The following is a 15,641-nucleotide window of genomic DNA, read 5'->3' on the forward strand; positions in this document are numbered from 1 at the left end:
TTAAAATAATTATAATGTTATGTCTAATTAAATGTATATGTTTTCTAAAAGAAAGTAAGATTTTTTATGGAGTATAGATCTCATTTAGAAAATGGTCATGAGTAGTAACTATTTTTAAGAATATTATGTTAATTAAGTTTCATCAATGCATAAAAATTTCAATTATAAATATATTTTATGTTAATTGAGTTTCATTTATAAAAATCATCTTTTTGTACACTTTTTTTAAAATTTCCTTTGTTTTCTCACTCACTTTTTGAACTCCTTTTTCATTTGTATGACGATACATTAATGAATTCACAACAAAGAGATCTATACTTTTGATCGATCAAAATTTAAAACAAAGTAAGTTCACTTTTTTATATATATTTGAGTTAGTTTAACAATTTGATGCACACGTAGTTCTAAGATCATGCACGTGACTCAAAATAGTTTAAAGTTAATTTGTATTTAGTTGTGATCATTATGATATGCTTAGATCTATGATCTGATGTATGTGTAGGTAGTTAGAGAATTATGTGAGAACTAGAGCTTTAGAAGCTGCTTTGAGTGAGGAGTTTTCCATATTAGGTAATGGAAACTAGTTTAGATTTAAATATTACTACTATGTGATGAGATTGAATTATGTGATGGTGAAATACGATGCTTTATCATGTTCAAATCTAATTTAAATTGAGTTTCTATATATTGATTTTAGTATGTATTCTGAGTTGTTTTTACATTTATGGTAATTTTGATTGGTCGTGTAACCTGGTTAGTTTTATCTTAGGCATTGATATATTTATAATTTGTGCGTTTTCATCTAAAAAACGAGTGAAATATTTGGATAGATTGGTTGGGAGGATGATTGTCAGATCTGGCTTTATAGAATTATACAGACTCTAAGCATGTGTCTCATTGAGCAAGAATGCAAAATCTACATTCTAGAGAGCTTTAGTCTCCTTAACTCATTGGATGAGCTACAACTCATTAGGCGAGCTCATCAGGAGTAGTGTCATGTCAGGCCGTAGGCTCGCCGGGAGAGTAAAGGAATGATTGAGCGAAAATAAAATGAGTGAAAACGTGAAAGCAAGGTGTGTGCTTGGTCATTGGACAAGAAGAACTTTTGTTGGGCAATTTTTTTAGGGAATTTAGTTCTAGTGCTCCCTCATTAGGCGAGGATGCACTTCACTAAGTGGGAATTTTATGTAAAAAAGAAGGGCTCTAATGATACATTTTTGCTAGGTGAATAATGTAGTCATTAAACGAGTCTCACTCTAGTATGGACTCGTGATAATGCTAATTCTTACCATTATCTAAGCATATTTTAGTAGCAAAATCAACTCCTTTCTAACTTGTAACTTGCTTAATCCTCTTCTTTTGTCTCGTTTTCTAAATAAATATGTTTTAGGCTACATTGGTGTAACTTCATCACTAATCCCATTATTTTGTAGCTAAAACTATGCTTGGAAGAATCTCCAACAATGTAGAGAACTGAATCAACCACAAAAGCAAGCAAATCTGTAGAAAAAACTAGAAAAAGAAGCAGTGCAGCAGAGTTAGGTCCAGGCCCCATTTTTCCATGGGCGCTTGAGCGCCAGTGCACCAGCTGCTGAGTTTGACTGACGCGCGCCCGAGCGCCCACTTTTTAGGGTCGCTTGAGCGTCATTTTTGCTAACATGGCAGATTTGCTCTATTTAACTCAAAAACGTGAAGAGCTTCAGGTCTTTGGTTCTTTGGAGGTGCGATTCTTCTGCTAGAGCTCACACTACAAAAAAGTAGGGTATTACCGAAGGCCATAAGCCCTCGGAAAATGGCACAGGCCGTCGATAATGGGTGTTTACCGGGCTTATCGACGGCCAAAAATCCTTCGGTAAATCCCTTGTCGCTAACAATTACCGAGGGCTTCCGCCCTTCGGTAATTACCGAGGGCCAAAAGCCTTCGGCAATCACCAAGGGTCAGAAGCCTTCGGTAATTACCGAAGGGAAGAAGCCCTCGGTAATTTCCGAAGGGCGAAAGCCCTCGGTAATGGCCAGACAATGGTATTTACCGAAGGGCAGAAGCCTTCGGTAATGACCTGCTGTGGGCATTTACCGAAGGGCAAAAGCCTTCGGTAAAATGCAGAGCAGTTTTCAGAGAAATGGTATTTCTTGTGCAACCCACACCTGTATATCAAATTTCAATTACAAACAGACCTGCATATCAGTTTTCAAGCACATACAAACATCCATAATGTGCATCTCAAAGATGCAATCAATTATCAATATCCATTGAACATCAATTAATCCATAGAACATCCATTAATGTATAAATTATGTAATTATAGTTCAAATATAAAACAATGTAACAAAAGGATGTTCTAACATCCAAAGTCTGGAAGTAGATCTAAGTAACACTGAAATGATATCAAGTCTAAAATGTTCTAATATCTAAATGTTTGTCTAACAAAGTAATAAGAAAATAAAACTAATAATGTACATAACTATCATCAGAATGATCTTCATCATCCTGCTCTTCTACTGATGGCTGGACTGGTGTGGGTTGGACTGATGAGGGTTGGACTGATGAGGGTTGGGCTGATGTGGGCTGATGAGTGGCAGCAGGTGATGAGGAGGGTCGTGACTGGGTCGGAGGGATATTTTGTACGTCTTGTGAGGTTTGAGGCAAGACTCTCATGACCAGGGCCTTAAAGTTTGTAAACTCTGCTCTGAGATCAGTGATCTCCTGGTCACGTTGATGGAGTTCCTGCCTGAGTTGAAGAACGACCTCGTCAGGAGTACTGGTGGAAGAAGAAGGCTGGTGCTTCAGAGTACCTCCTCTGGATTCTGTATAGTTTGCAGCAAGCTGTCCTGCACCATATACTCGTCCTTTTTTCTTCCCACCAACGATGTCGATCCAGCACTGTGTCCTACGGATGTCATCATCTGCATTACTGGCATCATCCGGTGTAGGAGCTGACTCATGTTCAGATCTAACCTGTGAAAGTCTCATAGAAAAGTCTTCCTGTTGAAACATTAAAAGCAATGTCAGGGAACGATAGTATAACATAAATGAACAATTCGTAATAGTAATAGTGTTATTTGCTTACATGAGTCTTCCGAGATCTTTCATCAACAAATTGATTAGTTCCCTTCCGAACATGAGTCTGTGCAAAGACCTCATCAACATGCATCGCCCGTCCTAGAGCCTGTGCCTATAACATAATTAAGAATTACAAGCGTACATATGAAATAGAATATATATAACTTATGTATGAAAGAAAAAGTTATGTAAAGAGATTATACCATACGAATGGCATGCTCATGAATGGTGATCGACCCACCAGTATGCAGGGTGCCACCCCTTTCAGACGCTCTATTCCGCTGGGCTTTGGCACACTTATTGCGGAACTCTACTGTATTCCAATGGGCCAGTAAAGAGTTCCAAATTTATTCACCAAGCCAGTTAGGGCGTTGTCCTGCATTGCGGGCATCCCTAAACATCTCTGACAGCCGATGAGATGCTTTCATGTGGAAATTTCTGTGTATTTGACTTTCATGTTCAGGTTTCCACTGAACCTTCATCTGTAACATTAAAGAAAACAAACATTGATTACAAAACATAGTAAAATAAGACGGACATTAGTGTAATAGATTGCTCACCTGAAAGCGCTGCCAGATTGGCTTTCTGTCGTCATGAGGTATTGCTCCCCAAGTAGGCCATGGACTTAAAAACTGTTGCTTAATTGAACGTGTGATGGCCTGGGATGCAACCCTAGATGGAATAAACCTGCATAACAAAAGTCATTTCAATTACAATATAGTTTAAAGATCAAATGATATCAACAGATTATAAACTTACCCTTTACCATAGGGCTCAATCCATGGTCGATCATGGAGGGGCGGGTCAATATCTTCAGCATCACCACTTGAATCTGGATCAGCAAGTGGTGTGCCAGTCTCAGAAGGAGGTACAGAAGATGAGGAAGGTATAGAAGTAGGGTCAGGGAGAGGAGTGGGGGTAATAATAATAGGGGGAGGAGCGGGGGGTGGCAATAACAGGAGGAGGAAGAGGGTCTGCTGCAGGGATAGTAGAAGGGTGTGCTGCAGGAGGAGGAGAAGGGTCTAGTGCACGAGTAGTAGAAGGGTGTGCTGCAGGAGGAGGAGAAGGGGCTGCTGCAGGTGTAGGAGGCTGTATAATAGGGGTAGGAGGAGGCCCCACAGATGATGTACTACCTGCAGCAGTGGTAGGTAGTCTAGCAGGCACCCTAAGTACATACTTTGGTGCCTGCCGTTGCCTCTTTGTAGGCCTTGCAACCCCTTTTCCTTTATCAGGACGCTCTGAACCTTGTCCTGTCATTACTGCATTCAAATGGTTACAAATAAAGCGAAAAGATATAAATAAATAAAGAAGGATCAATTGTTTTTAAAGTCAATGTATAAGTAATTGCATACAACTTTAAGATGGTATTTTAGATAACGGTAATGAAATGATAGTCCAATTTGCTACAAAAGATGTTGAACATTCAATCATCGTCATCATGATCATCATCTTCATCTTCATCTTCAGCATCGTGTTCTTCTTCTTGTTCTTCTTCTTCATCGTCATCATCATCATCATCTTCTTCTTCTTCATCTTCTTCTTCTTCTTCTTCTTCTTCTTCCTCTTGTTCTTCATCACCTTGTATTGTTGCTTCTAATTCATCTCCATCACCATCAGGGTCGACCAATGCGGTTATACGTTCAACTTCGATAATTTCTTGTGGTTGTGACATTTGGTCAAGTTGGTAGGCTACATCTTCCTCAACTTCATTTGAGTCTATGCGACCTCTAGGCTTCGTTTTTATTGCTACGGCCCAACCACGCTTGTCAATATTGCAAAATGGTGGATATGGCACATAATAAACCTGTCTGACATTAGATGGTAGAATGAAAGGATCAAAAGGCCCATATCTTAATCTCTGGTTCAGTTCGACAATATTAAAGCGTGGATCGACTCTAGTACCAGCTCTAGAAGGATCAAACCATTCACAATAAAAAAGTACCACTCTGTTTGGAGAAGTAGTGTTGTTGTACTCTAACTCATATATTTTATGAATGATGCCGTAGAAATCATCATAAGACCCCTCTGTTAGGCCCTTGACATACACACCACAATTTGATGTTTTCTTTCCTTTAGACCATTCATGTGTATGGAATTTGTAACCATTGATGAAGTAAGTGTGCCATTCTTTGACACATCTCATTGGCCAATTGGAGAGATGTCTTAACTCTTGAACCGTGAGAGTTAATGCCTGATTAAAAACCTACAAAGGTACTAACAAAATTATAAAAGCAATAGTCAAATTAACCTTGCTCTAAACGTAGGAAAAACTACGGACCTGATTTCTAAACCAATGGGGAAACTCTGAGTGTATTCTAGCAGAAGTATTTCCTTCTGCGACTTGCTCAGCCACAACAAATGAGCTGGTACAAATGAAATTCATTAGTGTATAACAATTAAACCGTTTGATAGATTAGAGATGGATGATGACATACTCAAGGTACGGCTTGACTTCACTGCAATTGATCAAGACATGGACATGAGCAGAGTTGAATTCAGCATCAGTTAACCAATGAGTGAATTCTTTCCCTGCGTGACGGCCTGATTGTCGGAAAACTGATAATGCACCTTCACGTGGTTCAACTTGCCATTGCATTTCATTTCTGACATGAGTGGGGGACAACATGAAGTTCTTGAAATAATGTGAACAAAAATAAGTTGTCTCTCTGTGCAAGTAAGCTGCACAAATTGAGCCTTCCACTCTAGCTTTATTTTTAACTGAGCGTTTGGATTCTCCCATAAACCTTTCAAAGGGATACATCCACCTGTACTGCACGGGTCCCCCAAGCCAAGCTTCATATGCAAGATGAATTGGAATGTGCTCCATTGAATCAAAGAATGCAGGAGGGAATATTCTTTCCAATTTGCAGAGAATAATCGGGATATTTTCATCCATCTTTTTAAGGGAATCTTCCTTTAGTGTCGTGCAACACAAATCTTTAAAGAAGTTACTGATTTCTATCAGTGGATTTAACACGTGCATTGGCAAACAACTGAACGCAAGAGGGATGAAAGTCTCCATGAATACATGACAATCATGACTCTTCAACCCTTGAATGGTACCGTTCTGAACATTGGCACATCTGGACAAGTTAGAAGCATATCCATCTGGCATTCTAAGCTCCTTGATCCATCCACACACTATTCTTGTCTCGTCTTTTGACATGGTGTAATTTGCTTTTGGTTTAAATAATCGGCCGTTACCTTGTGCCTTCAACTCTAAGTCTTTTCGTCCACAATACAAAGGTAAATCTTTTCTTGCTTTCTCATTATCTTTTGTCTTACCTTTAACATTCATAATTGTGTTGAAGACATTGTCAAAGAAATTTTTTTCTATGTGCATAACATCGATGTTGTGTCTTAGCAAGTTGTCCTTCCAATAGGGAAGTTCCCAGAATATGCTTCTTTTAGTCCAATTATGCCATTCCCCAAACCCTTCTAGCCTATTCTGACCAGATTCAGTCACTTTTGGATAGTCTTTCACTCTTCTCCACACGTGTGATGCAGTCAACTTTGGCGGGGGCATATCCGTTTCAACTTGTCCTTTGCGAAATGCCTTTTTGTTTCTTCTAAAGGGGTGATCAATGGGCAAAAACCGTCGATGGCAGTCAAACCAACTACTTTTTCGGCCATGACTCAATTGGAATGACTTTGTATGTTCCATGCAATGTGGACAAGCTAATCGACCATGTGTGCTCCAACCAGATAACATGGCGTACGCTGGGAAGTCATTAATAGTCCACATCAAGGCTGCCCTCATAACGAAATTTTGTCTCCTTGAAACGTCATACGTCCAAACACCATTCCATAACTTCTTCAAATCATCAATCAAAGGCTCCAAGTAAACATCAATCAATGATTTGGGATTAGATGGACCTGGTATTATACACGATAAAAACATGTAAGGCTTTGTCATGCACATCTCAGGTGGTAGATTGTATGGGGTAACTATCACGGGCCAACATGAATACGGTGATGCAGACGCCTGAATGTACGGGGTAAACCCATCAGAGCATAGACCAAGTCTGACGTTACGCGGTTCACTAACAAAGGATGGATGTTTACGATTGAAGTGCTTCCAAGCTTCACCATCAGAAGGATGACGCAAAAGTCCCGGAGTTTTGTTACCATCATGCCATGTCATGTGTTCTGCTGTTTGCATTGAAGTAAACAATCTTTGTAATCTTGGAATTATAGGTAAGTAGAACATGGACTTTAATGGAATTGGTTTTTTTTGCCTCCGTCCAGCATGCATTGTCTGATATCGAGGTGAGCCACAAAACTTGCATTCCACCAACAATGCATCATTTTTGCCATTGTCATTGTCATAGAATAACATACATCCATTAACACAACAATCAATCTTCTTGACATCCAATCCCAACTTTGAAACACATTTTTTGGCTTGGTAATAATTCTTCGGCATTAAATTGTTTGGTGGTGTCAAATCTAACATAAGTTTTGTATAGAAGTCCACTGCTTGAATGGGAACGTTCCAATTAGATTTCCCAGCCATGAGTCTAATGCACACTGACAATTTTGACTCAGATGAACCTTCAAATACAGGTAGATTTGCCTGTGTCAGTAAATTGTAAAACCTCTGCGTCGTTTCATTTGGAGGCTCTTCATCATGACTATCGTCTGCTTCTTCAGCATGGTGACGAAGAGCATTGTCGACCATCTCTTGCATATAGGCAAATTGATCTATCTCAGATGTATGTACAATAGTATTCGAACCTGATGCAAGCCGTTTTTCAGCTGCAGTGGAGGTCGAAGGAATTTCTTCACCATGAAATGTCCAAACCGTGTAGTTAGGCATGAACCCTTTTTGGTAAAGGTGAACTTTGACGACTTCATCTTTCAAAATCATTGTACATTCGCACTTGATGCATGGACATCGAATCCCTCTATCAAGGGCATAATATTGATATCGTCAGGCCGTCTCCATGAACTCTTCAACTCCGATGACAAAAGATTCCTTCAAACCTCTCCTTCCACTATAACAACGGTCGTACATCCATGCACGATGGTTGGGAAATTGGGCCATGTTCTGTGACAAGGCAAACAAATAAAAACTTAGCCAAAATAGCAACACTCCATGTGACATAAGTAATAAACCTATTACTACTAAAGTCAAACATGGAAGGCAATTTCAACACTATTGTCATAAGCATTCAATAAGGGCATCCAAAGAGAAGTCCTCAGTATTGAAATGCCCCTGACATCCTAAGTGATTGTAAATAAAATTTGGGGGAGTCAATATTTTGACATAACTAAAGTTCTCTTTTATAGAGTACTTTCATATATTTTGTCAATTGTAAGTGGTTGAGGTAGTGTTACCCTTCTCATTCTAGTGAGAATTTTTTTAACACCATAGGACTTTAAATGACTAATTAAATTAATCAATTCGTAGCCTAATAAATCAACATACAATATATACGAACATACAATATATACATCAACATACAACATATAGATGAACAGTCACTGATGGTCTAAATGCAGGTTTGCACTTTTACTGTATTTTAGATACTAGTTTTAGGTTCAAAGTTGTCAAATTATGAGTTTAAGCTACTACTTTTAGCTACTTCATCTATTATCTATTCGGAATTAATAATAGCTATATTATGAGCATGGATTTATCACTTTCCAAAACTCCTAAAAGTTGAAAGAGAATTCATCATTACAAACTACACTTTTAATATATGAAGCAACTTCAATAAGTTGCTTCTGTCAGAGATGTTATAAATGGTAAAAACCCATATGTAGTTGCATCTTTAATTATTACCCATATTGTTCATAATATGCACTTCCATTTTCAATTATAATATGGTAGTTAGTGACAGCAAACGCTGCATCTAGAGCATTTCCTAGATTATATATATTTCAGTGCCTACTTCGTTTATAAACTTTTCTTAATTTCCTATTCAATCTTTGGCCATCTAAGTTGTGAAATTGAAGTCTAAAATTTTGTGTTGTTTAGTAACCATTTATGGTGAGTTTATGATATACTTTGGTGCTAATCAGGTGTTCCTTAATGTTGTTTTAAACTTAGAATCATCCAAGCATATTACAGGTTCTTTGTACTTTAATGTTCTATTTCACATAAGCTTTTAATTCTAACCTTGTTCTTAGTTGTTTTGTGTAGTTGTGTTTGCATACATATAGGTTCTGCTGTACTCACACCAAAACTAGGCTCTATCTATCACATATGTAGGATACTAATTGAAAGAGAAAGAAACAGAAAACAAAGAGGGAATAACAACCATACACAAGATAGAAATAGGGAAATGAGAGAAAGCAGGACATCAAAGACTTGTCAATTTTCGTGCTGATGTTATTCTTTGCTAATTGGCAGTTTAAAGAAGTCCTAAATGTTGTTTTAAACGTGTTAGAACAATCAAATTGAAGTTGGATTCATCTATGTGTAAAATAGCAGATTCCATCCTCAATTTTTACTGAAATTGGGAAGTAGAAGGGTGAATATGCGAAACAGTTTGTTTTGAACCCGATTACAGTTATAGTCAAGTTTCCATTCATGAATTAAAGTTGTTGAATGTATTACTACAGTCTTAGAATTAAGTGTCCAGGAATTCAGTTTTAAAACCACCAATCTTGGGTCAATTGTTTTGGTGCACAACTGAAAAACAGAAACTGATTTGCTATTTTGTCATCCAAATGCAATATGGATTGTACCAAGTCCTGGTTGTTTGCTTTCATGTGAAAATAAATTATCAAAATAATTAATGGAAGGTTTTTGAGTAATCAAAAATCAATAACATGAAAACTGATTTTCATTGAGGCAATTCATGAAACAGTTTTGAAAAAACTTGGTTTCAATCTGAATTAGGATGTTCTTGCTTTCCTAATTTGTTCTACAACCATTCCTAAGGTCTAATTGTGTGCCTCCTTCATTTGTACACCCTTTTTCATTGCTTTAAACATCTTTGGCTTCCTCAGGCTGAATTTGAAAACCAATTTATGTTGTATATTCTGGTGCAGTTAACTAATTTGTTTGGTGATTATTTTGGTTGATTTCAAGGGTGTTGTGAACTATAATTGGAGCACTGAAGTTGGACAACCTTTCCCTACCAAGGTAGCATCTTAGGAAGTGGAGAGGAACCTGAATTTTAGAATTCAAGTGTTTTATCAATAATGCAAAAGTGTCAAAATTGGCAACTCCTATAGCCAAATTTTTAGATACAACCCAAACAGTTGAGTGATGGTGAGAATTAGTGTATATCATCGAAAAGAAATTCTACACTGTATTTCAAGTGCTGAAACAGTTCAGAATTCTACACTGTATTTCAAGTGCTGAAAAATCCATTTTTCCTAATGTGAGTGCATTATACAGGACAGAAAACACTAATTTTTTGGAGCATTGTGTGGCTAACTTGGCCTCATATCTTTGGCAATAACAAAGACTGTTATGTGGACAATTTTTAAACAGGTAACAGACCTTTCTGATTTTAAAAGAGAAAACAGTTTACACTGAAGGCAACTTCCTTTCATTCTAGTCAAGTTGCTTTGATGTACAAGACATTACTAAACTGAAAAGGGTAACTTAAACCTACACATTCTATGATCTTACAAACATGGTAAGATGTCTCATGTGGCTAATTCTGACTGATTACAACAATGGAAGAGGCCATTGTACATGCTTTATTTTGTCAACTTCATCATGCACATATAAAAGAACCAAAACCTATATCTTACATATATGGCAATCAGTTTCAAACCATTCACAACAAACTTTGACAAACCTCAATGTTTACAGTATCATAAAACTTCAATCAACATAACTTAAGGTTCAAACTCATGAAATTTCAATCATGCAATTTAAGTTGAGGTCCCCATACCTTTGCCTTTGCTTTCCTTTCCTAGTTAAGTCTTCTCCGTAGACTCTCTTCCTCCCTTTGTAGCCACAATCCAAACTCTTTTAAAAGCTCACCCTAACACAAGAAATGGAACCTTTTTAATCATTTGACATTTACTATGATCAAAAGTTAAAGAACTCTCTCAACCATATAAAAACAAAGCATGGAAATTAACACAGGAGATAAGGCAGCTGCATTTGGTTTTGGACATCTCACTCATATCATATCTCGTACTAAAACATCACCAATCACCACCAAAATAAAGATTCAAAGTAAGTCAGGGACATCAACAAAACCAATTCAGACTTTAGACAATGTAGTTATTACCTTCTAATCTTATCAAAATCATTTTAGAGTTTACACAATTCAAACAAAACCACTTGTTTCATAAATTAAGCAGTTCAGTAGTTTTAAGTATGGCACTATATATTGTATCAGCACCTTCAGAAGTTCACTGAACTGAAGTAGTGGTACCATTGAGTTAGAGAGCCACAACAGTGAGGTTAGAAGATGCAGAATTAAAATTACAAATTACATCAGCAAGTTTGGTATATGATAAACAACTGATTTAATAACATAAGTCATGCAGATTTCAAATTACTCACAAAGGCAATGTTCCAAACCTAATTTTACTTCATATATTCAACTCAACCATCCAAATTTTGATTCATAAATTGAAACAGGTTGCAAACCAGGTATTTGACTCAAACATACCACTAAAAAATTGCTCAAATAAGCACAATGACAGTATACATGGCTACCAATGGTCTAAATGCTACAACAAAAAATTTAACACTTTAAAGATTGACCAAATATAAAGCACATCGCCCAACTGCTATACCAGCAATTTTGAGCTATTTCTGAAGGTGCAACCAAGCTTTTACTTTAGAAAAAAATAGCTTAAATGGTATGAACTAAGTAATGGGTAAAATCACAGTCAAGAAACCGGTTGGATTGTCACTAAATGGTTCAAATTATAACACCTTATGGGATGAACCAGGAAGGTGAATTTGATGATGTGAATTACACACCCCAGCTCTGTATAAACATATCATTGCTAATTTCTGTGTGCTTACTATTGATGAATCACTTAGATGCACCAAACCAAAATTTGACTCAACAGAATACTTGGATTGAGAACAAAACAAGTAATATAACATGACTTTGGACAGAACTGGACAAATTTCAAAATAAAATTCCTCAAATCAGAATGAACTGACTAAAAATGGGCAAACCAAAGCAAATCAGGGTTGGCACACAAGAATAGACATAATCAGAACCTAAGAAATCAAAATTCCATGTTCAAATGATGAACAAAAGCAATGCAACAGTTAAGGAAACAGAGTTCACAAATTCCAAAATAGAAGAACCAGACACTAAGTTGGACTGAGTAGCTCCATGGTTGTTAATACCACATGATGTCACGTCCAGTCAAAGATCCTTGGGTGCCAGGCTTCATAGATCACAACTCTTATTGATTGTGCATTACTTTATTAGTGATGGGCTACTGGTTGTCTATTGGGCTTCAGCCCAAGTCATCACTTTTTAGAGAACTTGCCTAGACAATTAACTGAATTCAACAAATGTTTCTCTCTTTACAAATGGACTACAAATAGATAGGCTAGCACTTATGGTACAAAAGATACGTAACAACTAAACTTTGGTATTGTGGCATGTGTGCAGGGGATTTCTATAAGCTCTAGTAAGGAGAGTACTTCGAATAGAGGGTACCTTAATTGCTAGACACAAAGGGAGATGACAGAAAATTATAGCTCAAACCACGGTGGCTAATATTACTTGACTGTCATATGCAGAGATTTCTACACCAGCAAAATCAGACTTGTACTCCACCATTTCAAATGATAATAAAACTAGTTAAGCTACTTTTTGAAAGGACTCTAATTTGGCTCCTAGTAGGTCCAATTGTTAACTAATTAATCACATCCTTTAATTAAATAAAACACTTTAATAATTTGTGGAAGAGAAATAACAAAATAAGGATAACATGGTCTTTCCTCTAATATTTTGTCCACAAATCATTTACTTAATCATATAACTTCCAATTCACAAACATTAAGTCCTTTGCTCTTTTGCTCTTTAACCTATACTGCATTTCCTCATTATTTAGTCTAACCACACCTAATTATTTGATTTTTTATACATTATGTCTACCATTTTTCAATTTTTAACATCAACTCAACAGGATCTTATTCACAAATTTTTTCATTGTTTATTTAAAGATTTCTAATTACATTTCAGAATCTAAGTCATACCAAGAGAAGACTTAGTACTCTGGAAAGCTTATTAAAAGGGAGGCCATATGATAGCAACCACGACCCTACACATACAGGGGTTATTAAATTGGAATACAATTTATTGACCAAATCTGTCTTTGGTGTCAACTAATTCCTACGTATATTCATGCTCACAAGGCCAAGATTTTAAAGAAAACATAAATGAAGTAAACCTTGGTTTTCCTTATGAAAATATCTGAAAAAATACAGACTAAGGAGACTCCTTCACACAACTGAACCAACTAATAAGAATGACAAATGAGGAAGGTCACCAGACATGTTTCAGTGGAGACAAAACCAAGGACAAAGTTATACCAAACTTCAACCATGTACGAAATTATTACTCCAATCCATGCTTACTTAAGGCAGAAAACACAAACAATGAAATGTAAAATCTTCCTCTTCAACTTCAATTTATTCATAGCGGTTCCATCATATAAGCATAATAAAACAAAATTCCTCACAGTAGTAAACTATTCTACACATCTACGAGAATCGCTTCATCCAATCTAATTGTAAAAATAAACATAAGGCTTACACAGACACAGAGAACATACCTCGACGCAATGGTCTCCCAACAGCCTCCCTTGACGAACACAAGCACCCTCCTGACAGCAACGCCCACACACCGTGATCTTAACGGACCACCCACCTGACGGCAACGCCAACGCACTGGTGGAAGAAACACTCCAACACCACTACACTGGAGGTTCGACAACTGAAACCTAGGAACACAATGCCACCGGACGGAAGGGATACGGAGAGGGAGAGGGAGACAAACGTTAAACAGAAGTGAGAGGGAGACAATGGGAAGCACAATGGGGCGAGAAATTTCAATTACAACAGAGAGGGAAAGAATGGGAAACAAGACGAGAAGGTAAGGGTATAGGGTTCTGTCTAACAAAATTAGGGACGACCTTTGTTTAAGAGGTCGAGCCACTTACCGAAGGTCACTAACCCTTCGGTAATTCTCTTTTGACCTTCGGTAACTATATTTCACTATGTCCGTCTGTAATGATCATTTTGGCCGTCGGAAATACATTTTTACCGAAGGCCTACAGGCCTTCGGTATTAAGCCGCCGGTATTAAGCCAAAATCTGGTAGTGTCATGGAGGTCGTGAGGAGCTCTTGGGAACATCTCCTCCTCTTCCTTTGGGTCTCCTTCTTCTTCCATCACCATCTTTGTAAGATCTAGGGTTCTCCATGGAAGTGGAGAACCAGATTCATCTTGTTAGGGATTATTGTAGCCTATGAATTCTTGTGTAATGAATGATTGATTTGATTATATATATGTCTTTTCTATCAATTGCTAGTATTCTTATTTCCAATCTTAAAGCTTGCATGCAATAGGAATGTTCATGACTTGAATTTGGGGTTTCATGGATTATGGTGACGTAAGATAAAACCTTGAACTGAAACAAGAGTCCTTGTGGTCATTGATTCTAGGGATGAAAGATGATTCACATGTTGTCTTAAGATCCTAGCTCTTTAATGCGGGTTTCCTTGTTAGATTTTCCAAGGGATTGGAGTTTAATAGGAAAAACCTAGGCTCTTCCACCTAAAAGATTAGGGCTAGAGTGTTCTTGTGCATTGACTTTAGTAAATTGATGGAGAGGAGATGAAATTGGGTAAGCACAAGAGTGAAATAGGTGAAAACTAACCTTAGCAATGTCATTTCATACCATTTCTAGTATTGTCCATATCTAAGTGCCTTTAATGACCAAAGTCCAACCATTGTATATTTATGAATTTATCTTATTGCACATATATGTAAATGAACGTTGTTCTATTTAGTCTATATAAGTTGTTAATCACACAATTCTTTAGTATTACGAGTCTCTTGGGAAAACGATACATGGTCTTACCATGGTTTATTACTTGAAGCGATTCAGTGCACTTGCCGAAATCACCCAACAACTCGTTAAGCGAGACATGCATTTGCTAAATGAAAATATGTATTATAACCTTGTAAAGTCAGTCTTAAATTCATGTATTATATGGTGCTAATTGGTACAATTTATGTGGATTGGGAATGTAGTGATTATTAAGGTGAGAATACTATTACATGGTAGTGTGAGAAGTATATTGACGACAAATTTCATAATGATATTATTTTGACTCTACTAGTATTAAAATCATGAAGAGGAACATACTTAGTTGTGAGAGTCGAGATATATTCTTATTTGGAGATTCGATAAGAGATTGGATCTCGTATATATATAATTTACCTTATCATACTTTTTGGTCAAGATGCCATCTGTCCATGTGATATGATTTCAAATACAAGAGAAGCAAATATTTAGAGATTTAATGTTAGCATCACCGTGATATAACTATAACTTCTAATTGGTAGGAGTGAATGAATGATGATAGGTGAGTCAGACTAGTTGTGTATAAATGAGTGAGGTG

This window comes from Vigna angularis, chromosome 2 (assembly GCF_016808095.1).
Source record: "Vigna angularis cultivar LongXiaoDou No.4 chromosome 2, ASM1680809v1, whole genome shotgun sequence".
NCBI lineage: Eukaryota > Viridiplantae > Streptophyta > Magnoliopsida > Fabales > Fabaceae > Vigna > Vigna angularis.